Here is a 21,905-nt window from a genome sequence, read left to right on the forward strand (position 1 = left end):
TTAGCAGGCTGCAGGAATGAAACAGCGTGGCTCAAAGGGAATGGATGTGGTTGTGCACCATAGGAATTTTGCTGGCTCACAGCTCCCTGAGGATTCCGAAGTGCTTCAGTGCACTGCTCTGCCGCAGAATATTGAGTCTAAAACATCTCTGTCTTGGAATACATTCACCCAGGAAAAAGCTCTTGAATCTGTTTCTTCCTTAACAATCGAATAGCCGTTGTATCATCAAGACAGTTCTGTCATGACGGTTGCGGCTATTGGGGTGCGTTCAGGGGAGAAGGTACGTGGGAGTAATGTTTAAGGAGGTAAGAAAATGCTTTCAAAATTAAGGGAAATTCAGTAGAAGAGACATTTTTCTAATGTTCAATTGGTAAAGCTATGAAATTATCGTAAGAAATATTTGTAGGAATCCCACTTCCTAGCACGGCATTACGGGGAAATGGTATTGAATTAACCCGTGATTTCTAACGTCTAGTCCAATTTTCCTTCCTACAGAGACCAGGTAACATAAACAAACAACCCCCGCCCATACTCAATTTCAAAGATTTAGTCTGAAATGAATAGTAAGTTATCTCTTTTCTTATGTTTCTCCATTTTGCACACAATTTCTTAGTGTAATTGATAGGAAATATGGGTCATGCTTTTCTAATTGGAGTTCTGTTGCTCTCATCTCCCTCACCGCTCAACAATTAATTGAACAAACCAGGTCCCAGGCTTCAGTATTTGCTCATTTGTTATAGATTATATCTAAACCCTCAGAGCTAAAATTTAACAGCATGAAAGTCACACTCATAACCCGATGTTTACCCCTGGTTCATATTCCCTCTAGGCTTTTTCTTCCTTCACTATACGAGAGTCCACACAAACAGTATATCATGACTTTTGAATACATATAAAGACCATCTGCTGTTATAATCAAATAAATACTGTGATATAATTAATAAGACCCAGATTTTCAAATATAGTGAGTTGTTCTGTAAAACCAAATAATAATGTTTTTACGCTTTTTAATCTGTCATTCTGAAGTCAACATCAGTGTTGAAAATTACCAGATGGCAGGTGTTATTTATCATATAACATTAAATGACTGAAGAACTGAGTGATATTCTAAACATTTAGGGTTTGCAGACTTTCCTCTCTCCTCTTTGCACTGTGCTGCCTGGCTGAAGTCCACTGTTCTCCTTAAAGTGCATTCAGATCCTATTTTTTAATCCCTTATCGCTCTTCTGTTCCCTCAGCCACACTGACACATCTGTGACCAAAAGTCCCTGAACAGTGATACTGGTCCTGTTCTCCATGATGAGGTAGCCTAGATGCTGGAAGCTTGAGCTAATCTGGTCTTCCAATTCAGCAGCTGTGAATGTCAAGACTTACTCGAAAGCTATAGTTATTAAGACAGAGTGGCATTGCCTCAGTGATAGGAGACTGGATTAGCATTTTTAAGACAGACTTTAACTGCATATAAAAATTTAGTGTATATAGAAACGAGGTAGTATTTAGTAGATGAGGGGGTAATTAGAGAAGTAATGATGGGTTTCAATAAATGGTATAGAAACAATTCACTACATAGAAAATGGTAAAATTAGATCTTTCTTTTGTATCATACAATAAGATGGATTTCAGATGATTAACGGATAAAATCTGAAAGGCAATGTTTAAAAGCTTTTAGATAAAAACATGTATTCTTCTTATGATATAGGAAACGATTTCTGAAACAAGACATAAAAATACCAAACCATAGAGATGATTTTTATTACATTTTATTACCATTGAATTAGAAACACCATTCACAAAGTTAAAATAGAAGCCATAGCCTTTGAGAAGATTTTGCAGTTGTACATAACCTGCAAAGATTGAGTGCCTGAGTATATAAACAAATCATACAAATCAGTAAAAAAAGAGGTTAATAAATCCAACTGAAAAATGAACAAATGGCATAACTAGACAGTTTTAGGAACAGGAAACTGGAATGTATAATAAATGTGAAAAGATGCTCAAACTTAATCATTATCAGAGAAATGCAAGGTGAAATATTGAGATACCTACATTTCTCACCCATCACATTAGGAAAATCATGTAAAAGTCTAACAATACCAAGTCTTGAGGAGAATGTAAAGAAGTAACATACTGTTCATATTGCACGGAGGAGGGTTTTTGGTTACAATCACATTTGATAGTGACTTGACAAGATCTTAAACTAGTGATGTTATGTATATCCTACACCTCATAAAACAGAAAAGTTTACTTCTAGATATAAGTATGTAGGTAGAGAACCTCTCTCAGGTATGCACGAGGAAACATGGAGATCAGGTTCAACTGAACATTTCTTATTTTAGCAGAACATTGTGAGTGACCCAAATGTCCATCAGAGAGGGAGTGGATAAAGCAACTGTGGCTCATGCATACGATGAATTCTGTGCAACTCTTCAACAAGTGAACTAGAGCAACATGTATCAATGTAGGAAAAAAGTGAAAAACAGAAAAAAAGTTGAAGGGGGTTGTATTAGTCTGCTAGGAATTTACCATAACAAACTCCCATAGACTGGATTACTTAAACAACAATTATTTATTTTCTTACAGTTGTGGAAGCTAGAAGTCCAAGATCAAGGTGTCGGCAGGGTTGGTTTCTCCTGAGGCCTCTCTTCTTAACTTGCAGATGGTTGTCTTCTTGCTGTGTCCTCACATGGCCTTTTCTCTGTGCCCCTCTCTGGTATCTCTTCCTCTTCTTTTAAGGCCACCAGTCAGATTGATTAGGGTATTCCATAATGGCCTCCTTATCTTCATCACCTCCTGAAAGGCCCTCTCTCCAAAGGCAGTCACATTCTAAGGGGCTGGGGGTTAGGGCTTCACCATATAAATTTGGAGGGAACACAGTTCATCCCCAAACTGGGTTGGGTGCTATCACTCATAAACTTCAAAAACACAGAAAACTCAGCTACAGGTTGCTTACCAGTAAAAGCACTTTACCAAGAGAAAACTTTAGGAGAGCGGTTATCTCTCAGGATGGAGGTAAAGAAATGTCATCTGTATCTGTACCATTTTATTTCTTTAAAGAATGGTATCAGGAGCTAACATGGCAAAATAATAAGTAAAACCAAATGAAGGCTACAGATGTGTTTCTAATATCATTCTCTGCATGTTTGTACCTTTAAACTTTTTCATTAAGAAACTGAAAGTGACCAGTGAGAACACCACATTGAAACAGTAGAGCTATGCTGGTGGGGAGAAAGAAAAAGCACACATTTAGACTCCTCCATGACTTTCCTGGACCAGTTCCCCAGTCCCCACGTGCAGCTGCAGACATCAGTAAAACAAATTTACTATGAAGGCCAGTAGGAGACATCTCAAAGATAAGTGGTGACATTACTTTTCTCAGATCTTGAATCCCCAGTTTTTCATCTTTTAATGAGAAAAAACATTTTCTATGCATTAAAAAAAAAGCTTTAAAAATGCAAAAACGTAGGAGAACTTGAAAGTTGCTCTCAATGCTTTTCGTGTTTTGATTAGGTAAGGGAGAGCTTTGCAAAGCAGGAGGGTATGTTGTGTCTAGAGGACAACAAAGTTGTAAGTTTTGGGCCTTGGAAAGAGGTACAAAAAGATTTGGGCCCTTTCCCTTTTTTGACTTGATGAGTCTGGCTAAAGTTTTATCAATTTTGCTTATCTTTTCAAAGAGAGGCTGGAGATGTCAGGAAAACTATCATCTTCACAGCTGTCATTGGTTGCTTTGTTTATGTGCGCCTGTACCTGAGAAAATATCAATACAAGCTGTGTGCAAATGCTTTTGGTGTCCAGCAAGGTTACATCAACAGGCATCTTCCTGAGAACCTCACTCAGGGCTGCCCCGAAGCCTTGACAATCTGTGCCCTCTGGCAGAACACCACCAAGAGCATGCTTCAAGGTCATCCTGTAACCACAGTGTCCTCCAGGGAAATCCGTGGGCCAGCACAGTTAATTATACTAACAGACAAGGAAATTATATTGGCCCACTGTGGCTTAGTAAGATGAATATCTCTCTTCCTTAGTCACAGGGGGACGTTAATGGTATTTTTATTAACTCGTGACCTGTTGACTGCTATTAGAATATAGATTGTATGCATAAACCAGGTCTGGTATTACAGATATGATTATGGAGCAATTACTGTGGCAGCCATGGGGCTTCTAATCATTGTTGGCAAAGAGAATTTGTAAGACTTGAAACTGCTTTTTGGAGTTCTACAAGAAGAAGCACTTGGGATCAAAATTTATATTGTCTCTTTGTGTCTTCTTGAAATTGCAGTTTCTGATTTCTGTGATTAGACTGGCGAACAAAGGCAGATTTTAAAAGAGAAGAAAACTACAAAGGATAGATGATGATTAGAGTAATCTTAGATTTCTGCAGCTCAAGGTTGAAAATTTTCCTTACTGAAATTGTTTTTGATTAGAAATATATGCAGTTTGCTAGCAATTCTGTTTGTCCAGGTGACCAAATTATATTCTGATCTATTATTTTAGTAATGTGAAAATTCACTTCTGCAACTGTGTACCATGTGGTATGAAATATAGCATTAAGTACTTTAGTCATGTTCTTTAGAGTCGCCTATTAATGGTAATGCCATCAAGGTTGCCCAAATGTCTTCAGAGTCGATATCTAAGGATGCTGATTTATATTCTGCAAAGTGCATTATTTATTCTGCAAAGTGCATTATTTATTCTGCAAAGTGCATTATTGATAATCACAACCCTTCTCCCCTTTAGTTGAAGGAGAATTTATGCAACCCCTTTTAAATTGCTGCCTCTGCACGTAGGGTGAGATCAGAAGGGACAAATGGTACCATTAACACAGTAAATTACAGTATTAACTGACTTGACTGGAAGCAGAAAATACTGTATCTGAAATCTTGCCATCCTAATTTAGAAGTCACAAGTAGAAGTAGTTGAGATAAAAAAAGAAAAAAATAATAATAATTTGCCCTTCCAGGTTCTTAGCTCAACTAAATGTTTGAACTCTCTGAGCTGGAGTTAGTTCTCCGTGAACTTTAGACAGTCTCCTTTCAAATGGGACTATTCAAGAGCAGAGAGAAAGGAGGCATTGAAAGCAGAATGGGATTGCTTTCGAGTCCCTGGGGTTCTGGGCAAGGAGAACTCACAATGCATACAATTGATCTTCTGTCCCAGGACTGACACTTTCACTGATCTCTCCATGATCACCATTGTAACCTTTCCTCTGCTGTACACTGCTAGAAATCAGATCGTCTCAGAGATAAAGCCACTTATTTGGGGTAGTTTGCATTAGAAATGAAGCTATATTTTCTGCTATTAGTGTCCTGCTGAGGTAACTGTGTTTTCTAAGTTTTTAAAAGAATATGTCTTATTTAAGTTAAATTTAATTATTTTCATGGCAGCATAAGCAATAACACATATAAAAAACTGGATGATAATGTGTAATAATGCACATGTACCTTTCAGGAACTTGTATTGGAAAAATCATGGACTTTGGATCAGAGAGCCTGGTTACAGTTTTAACTTTGCTGTATTAACAATGTGAAATTGGGCATGTTATTTAACTTATCTGAACCTCAGTAAAACTTATCCTTTTCCTGTGAAATTATTCTGAAAATTAAATGAACAAAACATAGAACACACCTGACCATTTCTGGGACACAGAATATCCGCAACTCCATAAATACACTTTTCCTTCCCTCTCACATATCTTTCTCTTGCTAAACTTTAAAGCTTGAAGTCCATAGGATGATGCCACGTTTTAAGTGAATGGCTGGAGGTTAGAAGGAGGGCAAATGGATTTCAGCCTAATTTTTTAAATGTAGTAGAAAAACACATTTGCAGAATGAAAAGAAAACCAGAGTAATTAAACTGTAACTGTTGCATACCATCTTCTTCTAGTTGATTATTTTTCCCTTTCTGTAACTTCACCAAAAAGGTCAGGGACAAGTTATTTCCATTTCTTGAACTTTGGTCATACTAGGGACATAAAGAGTATAGGTATATGATATTTTAAAGAGTCCTAATATTTAAATAAATATTTTCTTGACTGGTTTGGTTTTACCTCTTTTATTGACTTTTCTTCTGGTGCCTACTATCAAGCAAATTACATAGTCAAAAGGAAGATCCCAGAGAAAAAAGTAGAGCCCTGTAATGCACAGATCCCCTGAAGCCCTAGATGAGGGAAGTAAATTTGATACCAACAGAGTGGCATAAATAGGAACAGTCACCTCATAATTATTTTAGAGTCTCTATTAACATAATTAAGTAGGATATAATATCATATACAGGCACAATTTATTCTCTCATGCTTATTTTTATTTACCCAGCTTGTCTACAGCCCTGCAGGAAGCCTTTGAAAACAAAACAATCAATTAATTCCCTTAGTACTGGGAAGGTGAAAATGAGGAAGGTTAGCACATCATGGGTAGGTTTTCCGCATCAAACTGAGAAGAGATACAAAGAGGATTAAAGAATTAGCAAGAATTTGATTGGGCAAAGAACCCCGTTTGTTTCAGCTTTTATAGGTCAGATCTTCCCCCATGGCTTGTGTGTTGTATGTGTTTGTGTATGTTATGGATTCGTAAATTATCGAATGTACCAACATTTTAAGTATATAAGTATGTTCTATGAATTTGGTCTGTCTCTGCCATCACTCCCCTCCATTAGTGCAGAAATGAATATTGTATTGAATTGAAAATATCATGAGCTGGTTATCGATATGTAGGGAGGGACTCTTCTGATTCAGCAGAAATTGCCTTCCCATACCAGAAAAAATAGATTAGTGCCATAGCACTTTAATCACACCCTGGAGATCAAGCCTGTTATATTATGGTTTTTGCATTTAAATAGTGAAAGTGGATTCAATATATGGAAAATGAGTTAGCAGCTAAGCCAGAAGAAAGGCATCCACAATGAAGGTATGACATTGCTCCCTGGAGTGAAAACTCTCTGCCAGTCTGTCCTCTCAGTGTTCAAGGACCTGCCTTTGAGAAAGTTATCCCTTGTAATAAGAGGGTACTTAATTCCTTTTTGTGACTGTTAGTCTTTAGTTTCTGCTGAAAATTCTAATACTGGTACACTTAGAGAGCAATCTATTTAGACTCATTCCTCAGCCCCTATCCACCAAAAATGAGCTCAAGGATGATAGTTCATTAGCACTGATTCCAAATAGCCTGCAAATGACAAATCAGAGCCAGGGCAAAAGAAAGAAAAAAAAAATAGATTCTGTATTTCAATTTAAAACCCTAGTATTTTATATTTCCGTTGTGATTCAAACTGCTCCTGTGGCTGTCAAGTTTTAAATTTTTTTTAATTTCATTCCTTTTACTTTTACCCATTTAGTAGAAGTACCCATTGATCATTACCATGTGAATGCAGTTATAACTGGCATATACAACAAGATCAGGCCAGACTTTGGGACTTACAACTTTGGATCATCAACCATCAAGCAAGGCTTACGTAGATTTTAATGAGTGTACACGCATTAATAACCATTATGTTTAACTGTCATGGAAATGACAATGCCAGAACAATGACAGCACATAGTTTAAGCAAATATTTCGAATGTTGATGGTCAGACCATCAGTTTTTTGTCCTTTTTTGAGACATGCCCCCCCCCCCCATCAGAGACAGACACACGTAAACCAATACTTGCTAAAATAGCTAGGAAAACTAATTGAATGCATGGTGTTCATGCTGTGTTACAAATTACCCCACGAGTAAATGGTTGTGTGTGTGAGAGCAGAAGGTAATTCTACATTTCTCATTCACCCTATCCATCTTCCAGTGTGATTTCTGGATCTCTGAATGTTGAAGGGCCAGACGTTTGGCCACACTGTGCTATCTTGAATGAAACAGGGAAACTTGAAATGACTAAACATATTGCTGGCTTCACTGCTAGTTCACATCTGCAATGTCTTTACCTTTCTGTAATGTTTCCCATTTCCCAGTTACTTCTTTTTAACTTAACAAACTTTGTATTGAATTATAACACTCACATGGAGAAGTATACGAATCATGAGTGGACACCTTGATGAAGTTTCACAAAAAGAGCACACCCATGTAGTCACCACTCAGACCAGGAAAAAGTACTTGACCAGCACTTCAGGAACCCTCTCTTTCCCCTCCTGATCATCACCACTCATCCTCTCCGTAGACTACCGCTGATGCAGTAGATTAGTTCCACTTGTTTTTGAACTTTATATGAATGGAACAATATTCAGTGTGTTCTTTTGAGTCTGGCTGCTTTTGGTCAATGTTGTGTGTAGTGGCTGTTCGTTCATTTTCATTGCTATGTAGTATTCTATTGTGGAATCTAACACAACCTATTTATCCATTTATCCATTCCCCTATTTATGGACAATTGTATTGCATGGAAGCAGCAAAATATTGGGACTGTTATAAATGCTATGAACATTCTTATACACGTTTCCATCTTAGGTACACATTTATTTGGGACATACCTAAGAGTGACATTATTGGTCATAGGTGTAAATACATTCAGATTTGTTAGATAATGTTAAACAGCTTTGCAAAATGGTTTTACCAATTTATATTTACACAATCAGTGTGTAAGAATTCTAGTTTCTCACCAACTGGTTCAAACTTTGTTCACACTGTTTTTTCTTTCTTTCTTTCTTTCTTTCTTTCTTTCTTTCTTTCTCTTTCTTTCTTTTCCTTTCTTTCTTTCTTTCTTTCTATATACATATATATATGTATATATATATTCATTTTCAGATTTTTTCCCCTTATGGGTTATTACAAAATGTTGAGTATAGTTCCCTGTACTATACAGTATGTCCTTGTTGATTATTTCCTTTATATCTAGTCATGTGTATATGTTAATCCCAACCTCCTAATTTATCCCTCCCCCATGTTTCCCCTTTGGTAATCTTAAATTTGTTTTCTATATTTGGGGTCTCTTTCTGTTTTGTAAATAAGTTCATTTGTATCTTTTTTTAGATTACACGTATAAGTGATATTATATTATATGTGTCTTTCTCTGTCTGGCTTACTTCACTTAGTGTGATAATCTCTATGTCCATCCATGTTACTGAGATTGGCATTATTTCATTCTTTTTTATGGCTGAGTAATAGTCTATTGTGTATATATATATATTAATAAATGAAAGTGAATGCAGATGTTTTACAGTTAGCTATAACACAGTAGTGCTACAGATCACTGTACTCTGTAGAAATACCCACTACCTCTCCTCAGTGAGGTCCTTTCATGCACATTGTTCATACTTAATAAACTCCAAATTTTTCTCCTCACTTACTGTCTCTTCTCCCCTTAATCCCAATAATTTTCTGCATTTTCACCCCATTTATCTTTCAAAAGCATATTCCTAAACACACTAATCTCTTCCTCAAAATTCTTAAGTTTTCCAGTTACCTTCAAATAATAACTCCACAATATTACCAACTCCTTCCCCCAGAACGCAGCTGCCCTATATTTCAGTCAAATGCAACCACGTGGTACAAGTATGCCAAAAACTTCCCCACAGCCAATTATATGTACCCTCTCATGGGGTTTCTTCCTTCTCCCAACCCACTCTTTCCATTTTACCTCAAATGCCATTTCTCTCGGAAACCAGATATGCTTTCTTTCTTCCATTCCGTCTTTCTGGCACTTTGTTCTGATCGCACTTATATCACCCTCCTTTAAGTTATTTCCCTTAAGTTATTAAAGTGTTCTAGTACCATCCTATTAGATGGTAAGTAGGTTCATTCCTGGAGGAAAGAGGCGAAGAGTCACAGTTCTTTACATTTAGATGGTGTCTAGTAAATATTTGTATAATTGAAGTGAACATACAAAATGTGTATACATTTTACTGAAACTCCCTGGATTGTTGGAACATAAATTTATCCAGTGAAGAGTGCCAGATTTTCCCAGGCCAAATAATGCCAGCAGTCTCTGGGTATGAGAGATGAGGCAAAGTCAGCCAAAGAATCTGTTCAAAATCTGTTTGAGTGACACAATCCACCATGTCGCAGATTGCTGCTTCTTATTACCCCTAAGGGATCTATATTTTCCTTGGAAATTGATTTCTGCAAGGAAAAAGAAGGATTTGAATCAATTTACCAATTTGTTCTCATCCAAAATAATATTGATTTGTATTGGATTATCTTCAACATTCCCTTGGCACAAATAGTCTTCATTAGACAATGTCAACAGAGTGACAGTTAACATTCTTAGGAGCCCTGCAGGTTTAGCACATAAATGTTGCATGATTTGCCAGATTATTTGAGGCATTGTTGGAGACAGCGTAGTGTAGTAGAAAGAACATAAGTTTAAGAATCTGATAGACACGATTGAAATATTAATTATGCTTCATGTAAGCAGTGTGCACTTGGGCAAATAATTAATCTCTCTAAGTCTTGGTTTTGTTATCCATAAAATGGGAATAATAATATATAATTGTCAAGACTGCTGTGAAAATAAAATAATGATAATGTACCCAAAGCAGTTAATACCGTGGCTGGACCTCAACTTTTCTTGCTTTTTCAGGGTGTCTTCTGTGACCCTCCAACTGTGTTAGGTCCCCCTATATTCTGCTTTCCTAGAGCACTGTATTTTTACTTTAGAACTTTTATCAAAGTTTATTTATACAGTCATTATTGTAATTATTGTAAGCTCTGTGAGAATGGTCCTATGTGATAAACAGCCTCCTGTTATACAGCCAATATTTACCATAATACCTGACACAGTTCATGATCAAAAAATATTTATTAAAAAAGGAGTATATTACACATACACAAATATGATTGTGTGTGTTTGAAGGACACCCAAGAAACTAGTTATGATGGTGTCATCTGACTGTGGAGTTTCACGGTTGGGGAGGGAGGGAGACTTCCCTTCCTGGTTGTACTTTATTCTACAGTTTAATTTTTTTGTAATGTGTATAAATTACTTTTTATTAAATATTTTAAAGCATTATTTATGGGCCCTTTCCAAGTCTGACATTCTAAGAGGCTATGGTTATGAAATGGTAATGAGGCAGTGAGATATGACAAAATCTGTAAGATTTCAGGTCGGCGGAAAAAAAAAAAAAGGAGTACATTAATAAGTGAATGATAATTTCCTTTCTTTCACCTATATACATGGTGAGAATATAAGGTAGAATGGCTGAGGTCTTTTTTTTTTACATAAAATGGACTTTATATATTCTAATGAGTTCTACCCTTTCAAACCAGTGATGTTTGAAAGCTCTATGCCTATTTTCATGATACTTGTACAGCTCAAACAATTGTTGAAGGGTCTTTTAAGGTCATACCGTAAAACTCCAGTCCCCATTATGCTCATATCATCAAAAGTGGTGAATCTGTCTTTTAAGTATGGATTTTACTTTTGAGAACAGTTTGATATAATTTGGAATCAACTGTGGCAAATTAAGCTGTTTTATTTTTCATCTGAAACAAAGTTTGACGAAGCATTAATAAAACTACTTTTCTTCTATGATCATACATTTAGAGACTTATTCCAAAATTGACTTTCATAATGAGTAAGGAAAGACTCCGTGATCTCCCAAAGTATATATTGTGAAGGGAAGTGCTCTTTGGAATGGGTATTTGGTTTATTTGTGAAACATGCACACACACACACACACACACACACAGAAATACATACACAGACACACATGCACACACACATGACAACAATCCCACTCCTGCCTCCTTTGAGAATTACATTTCCCTTTAAAGTCAAACCTGATATAAATTTCATTTAAAACTTGTCTCCCACAGGTTTTTCTAAGGAGTATGATGAGAATAGTTAATATCTCTCACTGAATAACACACAATACACATTTAATAACATTAGTTAGTGCCTTCCACCTCCTGCTGGTCCTATGCAGCTTCCCAAAGAAGTGAATTGTCCATAATGTTGTCATTATAGGGATTTTATGTTAGAAATGTGATCTAAACAAGCTTTGGCCTTAAATTAATTTTGTCTATAATATAATATAGAATAGGAAATTCTAATGAGAATCATCTAACCAATACAAATAGACATATAATTTAGCAGTCTCTAACAGTGAATTCCTGTGATACTGTGTTATTAGGATTACCATTTATGGTTTGAAGATGGCCACCATAAACTGAAAGTCAAAGAAATGCCAACACTGTCTGGAGCCTCTTCTTGAGTCTATTTGTGTTGTATGTCCAGAGGGAACATTTTTGTGGTATAAACACACAGTGTTCTCTGTTCAGTTTTATTCCATTGACAGCTATGTTTGCAACTTCATTGACTACTAGGGTAGGGAGCTGAACAAAACAAAGCAGATTTAAAAAGTGGGATCAAAGGCAAGGGAAATGGAAGAAAAGAAGCTGGAAATAGGGTGCTAATGAAAAAGTTGTGTGCAGTCTGACATATATTTCCTCACTTTCCTCAAATCAGCTTACTTCCTTGATGAAGCCATTGGCAACACCTAGGATTATGGGGTTTTATTTGCAGAGTGATTTCCAAATAATTGGGTGCCCCACATTCAATGTCTCTCTTGTCAACTTAAGTTAGGTGAGGGCTGAGCTATGACTTGTGGTAATTAATCTTCAGTAGAAGAGATCACTTTGTGCATTTGAGCAGTTGACTACCATCTTTGAAAGAACATGCTAAGGAATGTTTCACCCAAGCTTCCTCCACCAGGTGAAGTCTGGCAAAAAATTACATTCTGCTGGGCTTCCTTTCCTTTTTGTTTACCTGAACTTATTTTACTTTTTTTTTTTTTTTTTTTTTTTAAAGAGAGCACATTGACTGAGACATTTGAAATACAAAATTGTAATTAAGAGTGTTTGAGGCAGCTCCAGCTGGCTTTGGAATAGCTCCCAATAGGTAGGCTGACATTTCCACCCGCTAAGAATCCCTGCTTGGATGCAGTTTTAGAGCGGCCAACCTTGATTCCACCCACCATTTGATTAAACAACAGAGAAACTGCAAATAGTAAAAGTCACTTCTCTTGGGCCAGCTTAAACTGACAGCAAACGTAAGAAAAGAGAGTGATGGAAAAGGCGATTATGAATTAGTATAAAAGCTACTTATCAAGTGGCATTCTTCAAAGTGAGCAGCTAGCTGGTCAATGAGCCTTCTAAACGTAGAAATGGCATTAGCATCTCCGTAATGGAGTATCCTGAGGGCCATTTGAAACATAGCTTAATTTTCACTTAGAATCATCCCCAAGTAAAGATTGAGATAAACAGCCACCTGTCTGCAAAGCTTTAGGTGGGTAGAGTTTACATGGTGACTGCAAGCCTGAGGTGTTGATGGGACAAGATGACAAAATACTATGTAAGACATGGTTTCTGCCTCCTGGGAGTTTACAAAGTGATTGAGAAGGCAAAAGTTGTTCACCTGGAACAACTAAGTAAAAATGACAGGTGGTGTATAAATGAATGTGTATATATGTGTGTGTGTATAAAATGAGTATATATATAATACATATTAAAAGGAGTGTGTGTGTGTATATATATATGTATATATACACACATACATATATGCCTATCACATATCAACTCTGGGAATAAATGAGGGCAATTGGATAATGATCCAGGGGAGTAATATTGTGTTAAATTTACCACAATCTAGTTAAGTATAGGCAAATAGCAACTTCTGGGATCTCTGTTTTCTTTTCTGCATGATTGATGGGGGACTTGTTCTATGAGTCCCCTAAGGTCCTTACTAGGTTACATAGGCATTTGAACCATTAAATTTGTGGTTGAGAGGATGTTATTGAATTTGGAGAGCCTTCAGGAAGGTTGTTGAGAATGTAGGAATATTGCCTGGGGTTAAGGAGAGTGATCTCTACTGGATCTTGACTTTGGCTTAATGTCCAGAGTCCTGGGGTTTAACTCCAGTTTTCCCACAAGATAGCCTAATGACAATGGCAAATCATTTTACTTTCTCTGGATTTCAGTTTTCCAGTTTGTAAAATGAGAGTTTTGGACAAGGCAATCTCTAGCATGTGTTGTGTTTTCTATGATGCTTTGATGATGCATGTTAGTTCCCATTGATCTCACCTGCACCCTCCTCACAGCAGTGGAAGCCTCTAGTGGTGGCTACCATTCTCTAGATACTATCAGGCTGAGACCAGTTTCAGGACTTCTATTGCACAGTAAGTTTTCCAGACATCAAGGGCTGGGTTTGTCTGTTTCTTATTACCTATTTACACATGTCCTCTGTTTTCCATTTCCAACGATCATCTTTCCTTCTTGTTACTTTACCTACTCTTCATTTCTCTACAATTATTCTCTCTTCTCCTTTAGACTTATCTTTCTTCCACACCACTTTATCCTCTCAAATCTTCTCAAAGGATTAAATGATACAATATTTAAAATATTTTAAAACATTAAGTAGAAAACACGATGATGTTAGTAACTCCTTTTCATCTTTTTCTATTTTGGTAAATATCTTAATGCACATTGGTTAATACTGCACATTAGATGTGAACTGCAAGGAAGATATTCCTCCATGCCACTGAATAGCCTTTCTAAGTATACTAACCACAGGTTGGTATTTATAAATACTACAGAGTATTTAATTAACATATTCATACTTCAAACTGGTACATTCTGTAAACAATTTGGCTGCATTAGTACAAGATGTTTAAGGAAGTTTGCACTAATTATATTGCACATCTATGAAGGGCTAAAGCAGCTGCAGTCTTTGCCTTTACATATAATATCCTTCCTTTGTTGTATGATAGTTATACTCTAATTACGTAGAAAATATAGTTTGGTCATATGGTTCTCTCCATTGTGGAAAGGAACTCTTTTCATCTTTTTAATATTTTAAATCACGTAGCATGTTCCTGGAGAGTCAGCACAGCATTGACAGTTAACATCCATAGAAAACCATGCTTTTTGATTTTCTTAAATCTGCCTTCTAGCCTTCTCATTGGCCTGATTTGCTCCCCTCGCTACTGTTATCCTGGCCACACCCAGAGATTTTGTCTCTATTTCTAAACAACACAGCCTTTCCATTCATTAGATTCTTCTCCTTCTTGGTTCTTTCTTTAGCCTGTAATCCCCTGCTCTTTGTCATATTTTATTAACATCTCTTTTTACTTCTTCTTTTGCTGACTTGCTGTCCTTCACCAGTAACTGGGAAATCTCCGAATCGCCTATTAATCTGTCAATCTATCAGTCTATTAATTTATTGATCTATCTATCCAACATGCATTCACCTATCCATCAATCCATCTATCCATCTACATATCCAATGAACTTATCCATTCTAAGTTAAAACTACAATTTTTATGTTGGCAGTTCCCAAATCCTCCACTAATCCTATATCTTCCTTTCTCCATAATCACTGGGGAGCTTCTCTAATTCTTAAATCTTACTGTGCCTAAAACCAAATTTCATTTCCATTTTGATAACTTAATCAGATATCAATGGCACGTCATTTTTAAAAGAGGATTTGAAATTATTTTACAGAAGCACATGCAGTACCATCATAGTTGCTATTAGGAGCATAAATTGGTCAATCTGAATGGAGAGCAATTTGGCAATAGTTATCAAAAGCACAAACGCATATATCCATCAGCCTTAGATTCCACTTCAAAGAATCTGACCTAAGAATATACTTACATTCATGGTCAATGATACAAATGTACTCATCGTGGTACTGTTTGTAATTGCCATTGTTTGTGATTACATTGCAAACAACTTAAGTATGCAATGGTAGAAAATTGGTTAAAAAATAATGGTCATTCATAGTGGGGTATCATTCAGGCATGCAAAATATTGAAGAGGCTGCATACTGATATGGAATGACCTTCAACATAAATTAAGTAAATAGGGAATCATACATATAACACTTTGGGGAGAGAAGAGAATGGCTGGCTAGTTAGGTAGATACATCTTAAATAATTTTATTGAGATTTGTGAGTTTACATTTATTGTTCCTAAGATATTATATACCTCTAGGAAGAGTCACAAGAAATTGATTATACTGTGATTATATTGGTTGAGTTGACAGAGACTTGGATGGCTGCAGGGCAGAGGTGAGAGGGAGACTTTTAACCAGATACCGTCTGAACCTCTTGGATTTGGAACCATGTGGCTATACCATCTCTTCAAAAACTAATAATGAAAACAAATAAATAAATGATACCATGGAAGTAAGAAAGGGGGTTGGAACAATGGGAAATAAGTGCAGAAAAATATGATAAGGTGATAAAATAAAGACAGTGGTAAGGCCAATACACAAAATTTCTACCTTATTCTTATTTCTGCCTTATTTTCTCTTAGGAAAGCTAGACATTTTGATTTTGATGCCTTACATGATCCATAATTTCCATTTTAAATAAAGCACAAGTAAGGACTAGACATACAAGGGCTCTTGTAAATGAGGTGTTGTGTGAGATTTTGTACCAGACTCAAAAAATGCCTACAATGCATAAAATTCTAAATTTCATGAGACTGATTCTTATAAAGCCTCTCAAAATAATCCAAAAGTATAATGCCTAAGCTCAGTTCAATAAAATCAAATCTTTGTGATGCTACACAATGGGATATATATTCACAATTCAGTAATAATTTTGATTAACCCAAGGAGAAATTTAGAAATGTTTTTCACATTGTGAATTGACACCGTTTAGTGAGTCATAAAGTTAATTTAGTGAGTCACAACCAGTATCTTTAAAAAAGAAATAGAAGAGAATGTAATATAAAAGAATAAGAGTTTTTGTAACATTCAGTGAGGGTATTTTCATGAAATGTGTGTGTGCATGCTTGCACATGTGATGACTGTGTAAGGCTTTTTCTTATTGTGAGCCACGAAAACATTTGAAAGTGACAGAATTTAGAGAGGGAAGAATGAATTGTGTATTTTCCCAGGTTTTTATGTATAGAAAGGAATAGACAATTTGAGGTGCCTATGCCAATAATAGCAACATTTACTGAACACGTATTATGTTAATCAGACCTTATGTTATTTATTTTACAGGCAAGAGCTAATTTAATTTTTACAACAGTACAATGGGACAGGAGATATTAATGGTAACAAGTATTTTGCAATTAGTAAACTCAGGATAAGAGAATCTTAGTAACTTGCTGTTGATCTCAATGTTTGCACTTGGAAGGGTCAGCCCAAGCCTAGGTAAGCTGACTTCTTAGCCGGTGATTTGAACTATTCTGCTATGAAGTTTTTAGTACCAGTATATTCTGTATGTTAAGGGCCAGTATGATAAACTTTAGCTGTTGCTTATACTAGGGTTTAAGGCCTCTATTGATTTTTGCCCTACAGTGTTCAGATCACCCCTTCCCAGCAACAGTTCACAATACTAACTTCATGTTTGAGCTACCAGAGGATTGTTTTCTCAAGCCCCTCTCTCTCCTCCAATCTAGCCCAAGTGTTAACAGCAGAGCATCTTTCTTTACAGTCATTATAATGTTGTCACTCTCTAGTAATAGCATTGAGTTTCTTGACTGTCTCTTTTATCAAATCAAAATGCCATGGGAAAGTTGCTCAATTTCCTTGCCTGCAGTTTTGCTCCTCTGTAAATAAGGATAATATTATTTCACAATGTTGAAAGGGTCAAAAAGGATAATGCATGTAAAACAATTAACACACTGCCTGGGAAACGGTAGGGACCCAGTAAATGGAAACCATTTTTACTAAGATAATAGAATATAATGTATAGTTAATACTAATTTATTTGACAAGTGTTTAAGTACCTATTCTTCATGATTTGTTAGCTTAATTGTGCTTCGAGGCAGGCCCTCTATTCATTTCTCCTTCTTCTTACCTCTTTTGGTTTTCATCTTCAAATCTATTAGCTGACCTCCCAATCTAAATTTATCATTCTTGACTTTGACCTTTGAAATGTCTAGTCTGACATGTTTTCTTTGCCATGGACCATGGTTCATTTCATTTAAAACTCTATCCAGAACTCAAGGCCTTCACAAAACTTCCCAGTTAATAACAATTTCTTCAGTAATTATAGCAATTTCACTGCATATGTCTGTGTGTAGTTGTGCTTAGCTCTAATTATATCTCCATATGCCAAAAAGCCATGAAAATATTCCATGTGACATGTAGTTCACTGAAGTTTGTCCAGCTCTTACATTAGATTTAAAATTCCCAGAGAAGGGTCATGTTTATTAGTTATTTATACCTTTTATGGGATTCTACCCAGTTTCTGAACAGCAGAGCCATCCTTCATAATTCTCAAGCCCTTTGGTGTTTTTGTAATGTTCCTTCTTGAGAAGGATATAAATGGTATCACAAAATCCCATTTCCCTTACTGACACCAACAAGGACTCTAGTTTCATTTTCAGATGACATATTCTCATATCCTTCCTTGAACTCTTTTACCACTTTATTCCACCCTAAAAGTTACACTTTTGTTCCCTTCTCCAGCAAGGGAATGGCATATAAAATAATGTGACATTTTTATTGATTGTATTGATATATAGCCTAATTTTCATTATTAGGCAGTTTGTGATCACTTTAAGAAGCTGAGCCAAAAGGTTGTGTGGGCAGCATGAATCTCAAGGGGCTTTAGTAATACTATCTTGGCTCAGAAAGAATATCATGTTTATTGACTAGTTCTCTAAGCAATAGAAAGTCTTTATTGAGTAGTGACTACTTTCAGTGTTGCATTTCATATTTGTAAGATTGAAAAGGTTATATGCAAAATAAATCTGGTGATATCAGCTTGTCCCTGTCCCATTCCATAAACCTCAGCTCACGTAAAGCTACAAAATTGATTTCTCAGTATGCAGTTTCTCAGTGGAGCAAATAGTCAGGACATGCATTAGACTTTTTCTTTTAAAAAAAGGTATTAGCATTTGCCTCTTCACACATAATGATATTGGCTAGATCCTCAATTTGCTTCGGATTTTCCCCATCTTTTCCATGCCCTGCATTATCTCCGAAGTCAATGAGAGTTTAGTGCATGGAAGAGTCACAGCACTGTAGAATAGAACACAAATCTATTTTTTAAAAAAGTCCAAGGTACTTTATAAACTATGAGGCTTAATTTTACCACCTTCTCTCAGGCAACACTCCCGTTGAGATCAGTGGGAAGTTGGCTCAATTGGAGAGAGTAAAATCCAATCCAACCAGCATGTAGAAATGACTTTACCTGTTATCCCTGCATTAACACTGAAATCTAGGTACTTCCGATCTGGATGAAGACACATACCAATACTGCACAACAGGTGAAGGAAAGAAACAATACTATTTTCAGTATTTTTTCTTACTTTGGGCTATAAAGTACCCAGTGAGGTTTGTTCCTTCTCAACACAATATAAAGTTGGAAGTAGATATGTTGGAATGCAATTTGTTAAAGGCAAAATGTACTGTTAGGACACATTATTCTAGCATTATCATTTATATGTAGTTTATATGTAATATCTTAGACCATTCTAGGTATAGTTTATTTGTACTTTTAAATTCAAAAGCAGTAATTGTTTTCTGTTAAAGACTAAGAAACTGTGCAGTAGCCACTGATGACTTCACTATTTTTTGCATATTTGTATATATATATATACGTAAATATTTATATGTTTAAAAGGGGCTGTAGCCTTACAGTGAGGGAACACCCCAGGCAGGAAAGAACCAGTGATCACAGCTGTCTTTTCTCTCCTCCAGGGGTTTCACCTCTCTGTCTGTTTCAGCCTCAGCCTCATCAGCTGCTAGGGAAGGAAAAGAAGGAGAGTGAATGTTCTCCAGCTGAGATGGCACTTCGCCTTCACCTCCAGCTTTGTAATCACAAGGTGGAAAATTTTCAAGGGGAAGTTTACTAGAAAAGTAGAAGGAAAACAAAACAAAGCCCCAAGTCAAGAAATAAATATAAAGAAACAGACACATTTCCAGAGAAGAGTTCTCTTAAGTCTTAAAGTCTATCCACAGACTGCTATTTCTGGCAGAGACCAGGGCACCACAAGCCGTGCTTCTATCTACACTGAAGCTTCTATCTGACCGAGCTACATAGCCTTTAGCTCTAAGTTCATTTGTCTTGATCGCTGTTTGATCTGGAATGATTCTCAGGACCTTCTTGGTTCTATGTTTTTTCTCCCCCCTAATGTGGGAACCTTGAATATTCTTCATTAAATCAAAGAATCAATGCTACTTCCACTTGTTTTTACTTTCTACTTACACTTCCAGGAGCTCCTGTGGGTCTTGGCTCTGAAAGAGGAGAGAACAGCCTATTCTGGTCCAGAGTGCTTGCTTTCTAGGCTTTAGACCATATGAAATTGAGTGTGGCCCCAGCCTTTATTTTTCAGATAACCCCAGAATGCTTAAAATTCCTGCTTTGTTTTTGACCCATTTAGGACTTTCTGTCCCGTTCTTCTGAAGCAAGTTAATAATGTTGCTCACCTTCTTCCTTATTTTATTCCTTGTAAACTGGGTTTAATCCATAGCTTCAACTCAGTTTCCTCATCTGCACTTGTCAGTAGTCACCTGGATTTACTGTCAGGAATCACAATCCTGGCTTCTATAATAGCTTCTTCTATCAGACCTTGTACAAACTGTTGGATCATCCATCAAGGTCTTTATTCTCTCCTGAGACCACTTCTGCATATTCTAACTGTGACCACTTCTGCAGATTCTCTCAGGTAGCCCATTTAAGCCTCTCTGCGGTATTTGACTCACTATAATTCAGAGCTTTAAAAAAATAAATAATAAAGAATGTCACTCTATATTCATTTTTTCTTTTTATTTTATTTATTTTATTTATTTTTTATTTTTTTTAATTTTTATTTATTTATTTATTTATTTTTGGCTGTGTTGGGTCTTCGTTTCTGTGCGAGGGCTTTCTCTAGTTACGGCAAGTGGAGGCCACTCTTCATCGCGGTGCGCGGGCCTCTCACTATTGCGGCCTCTCTTGTTGCGGAGCACAGGCTCCAGTCGCGCAGGCTCAGTAGTTGTGGCTCACGGGCCCAGCTGCTCCGTGGCATGTGGGATCCTCCCAGACCAGGGCTCGAACCCGTGTCCCCTGCATTGGCAGGCAGATTCTCAACCACTGCGCCACCAGGGAAGCCCCATTTTTTCTTTTTAGATTACATTGTAACGTGGTGAAACATGAGATTTAGAAAGTGGAAAACTAAATTCAAGTGTGAAATGTAAATTTTGTAAGGCAATTAATTACACTTATAGATAAATTTTGACACATGAGATAGAATCTCACCCTAAGTACATGGGCCCTTGATGTATAAGATTGGACCCACTGTTTTGCTTCTAGAAAGACTTCTTTTAACCTCCCTATTTTTGTCCTCATATAAAGTTGGACAAATGTGAGGCCTAAGCCAGGGAATGGTATTTTAGTCAATCCAATCCTTCCTAATCTATGTTCAATCACTAAAAAAACACTATTATTAGTAGTAGTATTAATCGTAAAGGTTCTCTTCTTAAACTTTTTAACTTTAGTTCTCTTGCCATGACATTAGTCCCGACTCTTCCTGAAGTCTTCTATACATTTTCCCTGGCCTTACTTTATTCCTTTTTTTATTCCTGCACTTATACTCTCCAGTTTAATCTTTAAAAATGTTGCTTTTATATGGTTCTTGTAGTTATCTCCATACCCCAAAGGATTATTTTTAAATTATTTCAACTGAAGTTCTCTATCCTTTGCCTTCATTATGTTTCTCAATATACATTATGATCTCAAGTCATAGCATTTGTGACTCTCTACAATCTGGAGCAAAATACCTTTCCAGTTTCATCTCCCAGGTTTCTTTTATTAGACACCTTTTATATTTTCATTCATATTCACCATTCCTCATCCATACAGTGAATCTTTCTACCATTATTCTCTATCATAAATACTATCCCATTCTCAATATACAAAAGTCCCACCCCAGCTAAAAGTAAACTCTTCATATTCAGATGATAAGGATAAAGATCTTATCATACTCTTCTTTATATTCTCTGTGCTTAACAGAGTTTAAATATACAGTAGGTTGTCAAAATGAGAATA

Source organism: Balaenoptera acutorostrata, chromosome 4 (genome assembly GCF_949987535.1).
Source record: "Balaenoptera acutorostrata chromosome 4, mBalAcu1.1, whole genome shotgun sequence".
In the NCBI taxonomy this organism is placed as follows: domain Eukaryota; kingdom Metazoa; phylum Chordata; class Mammalia; order Artiodactyla; family Balaenopteridae; genus Balaenoptera; species Balaenoptera acutorostrata.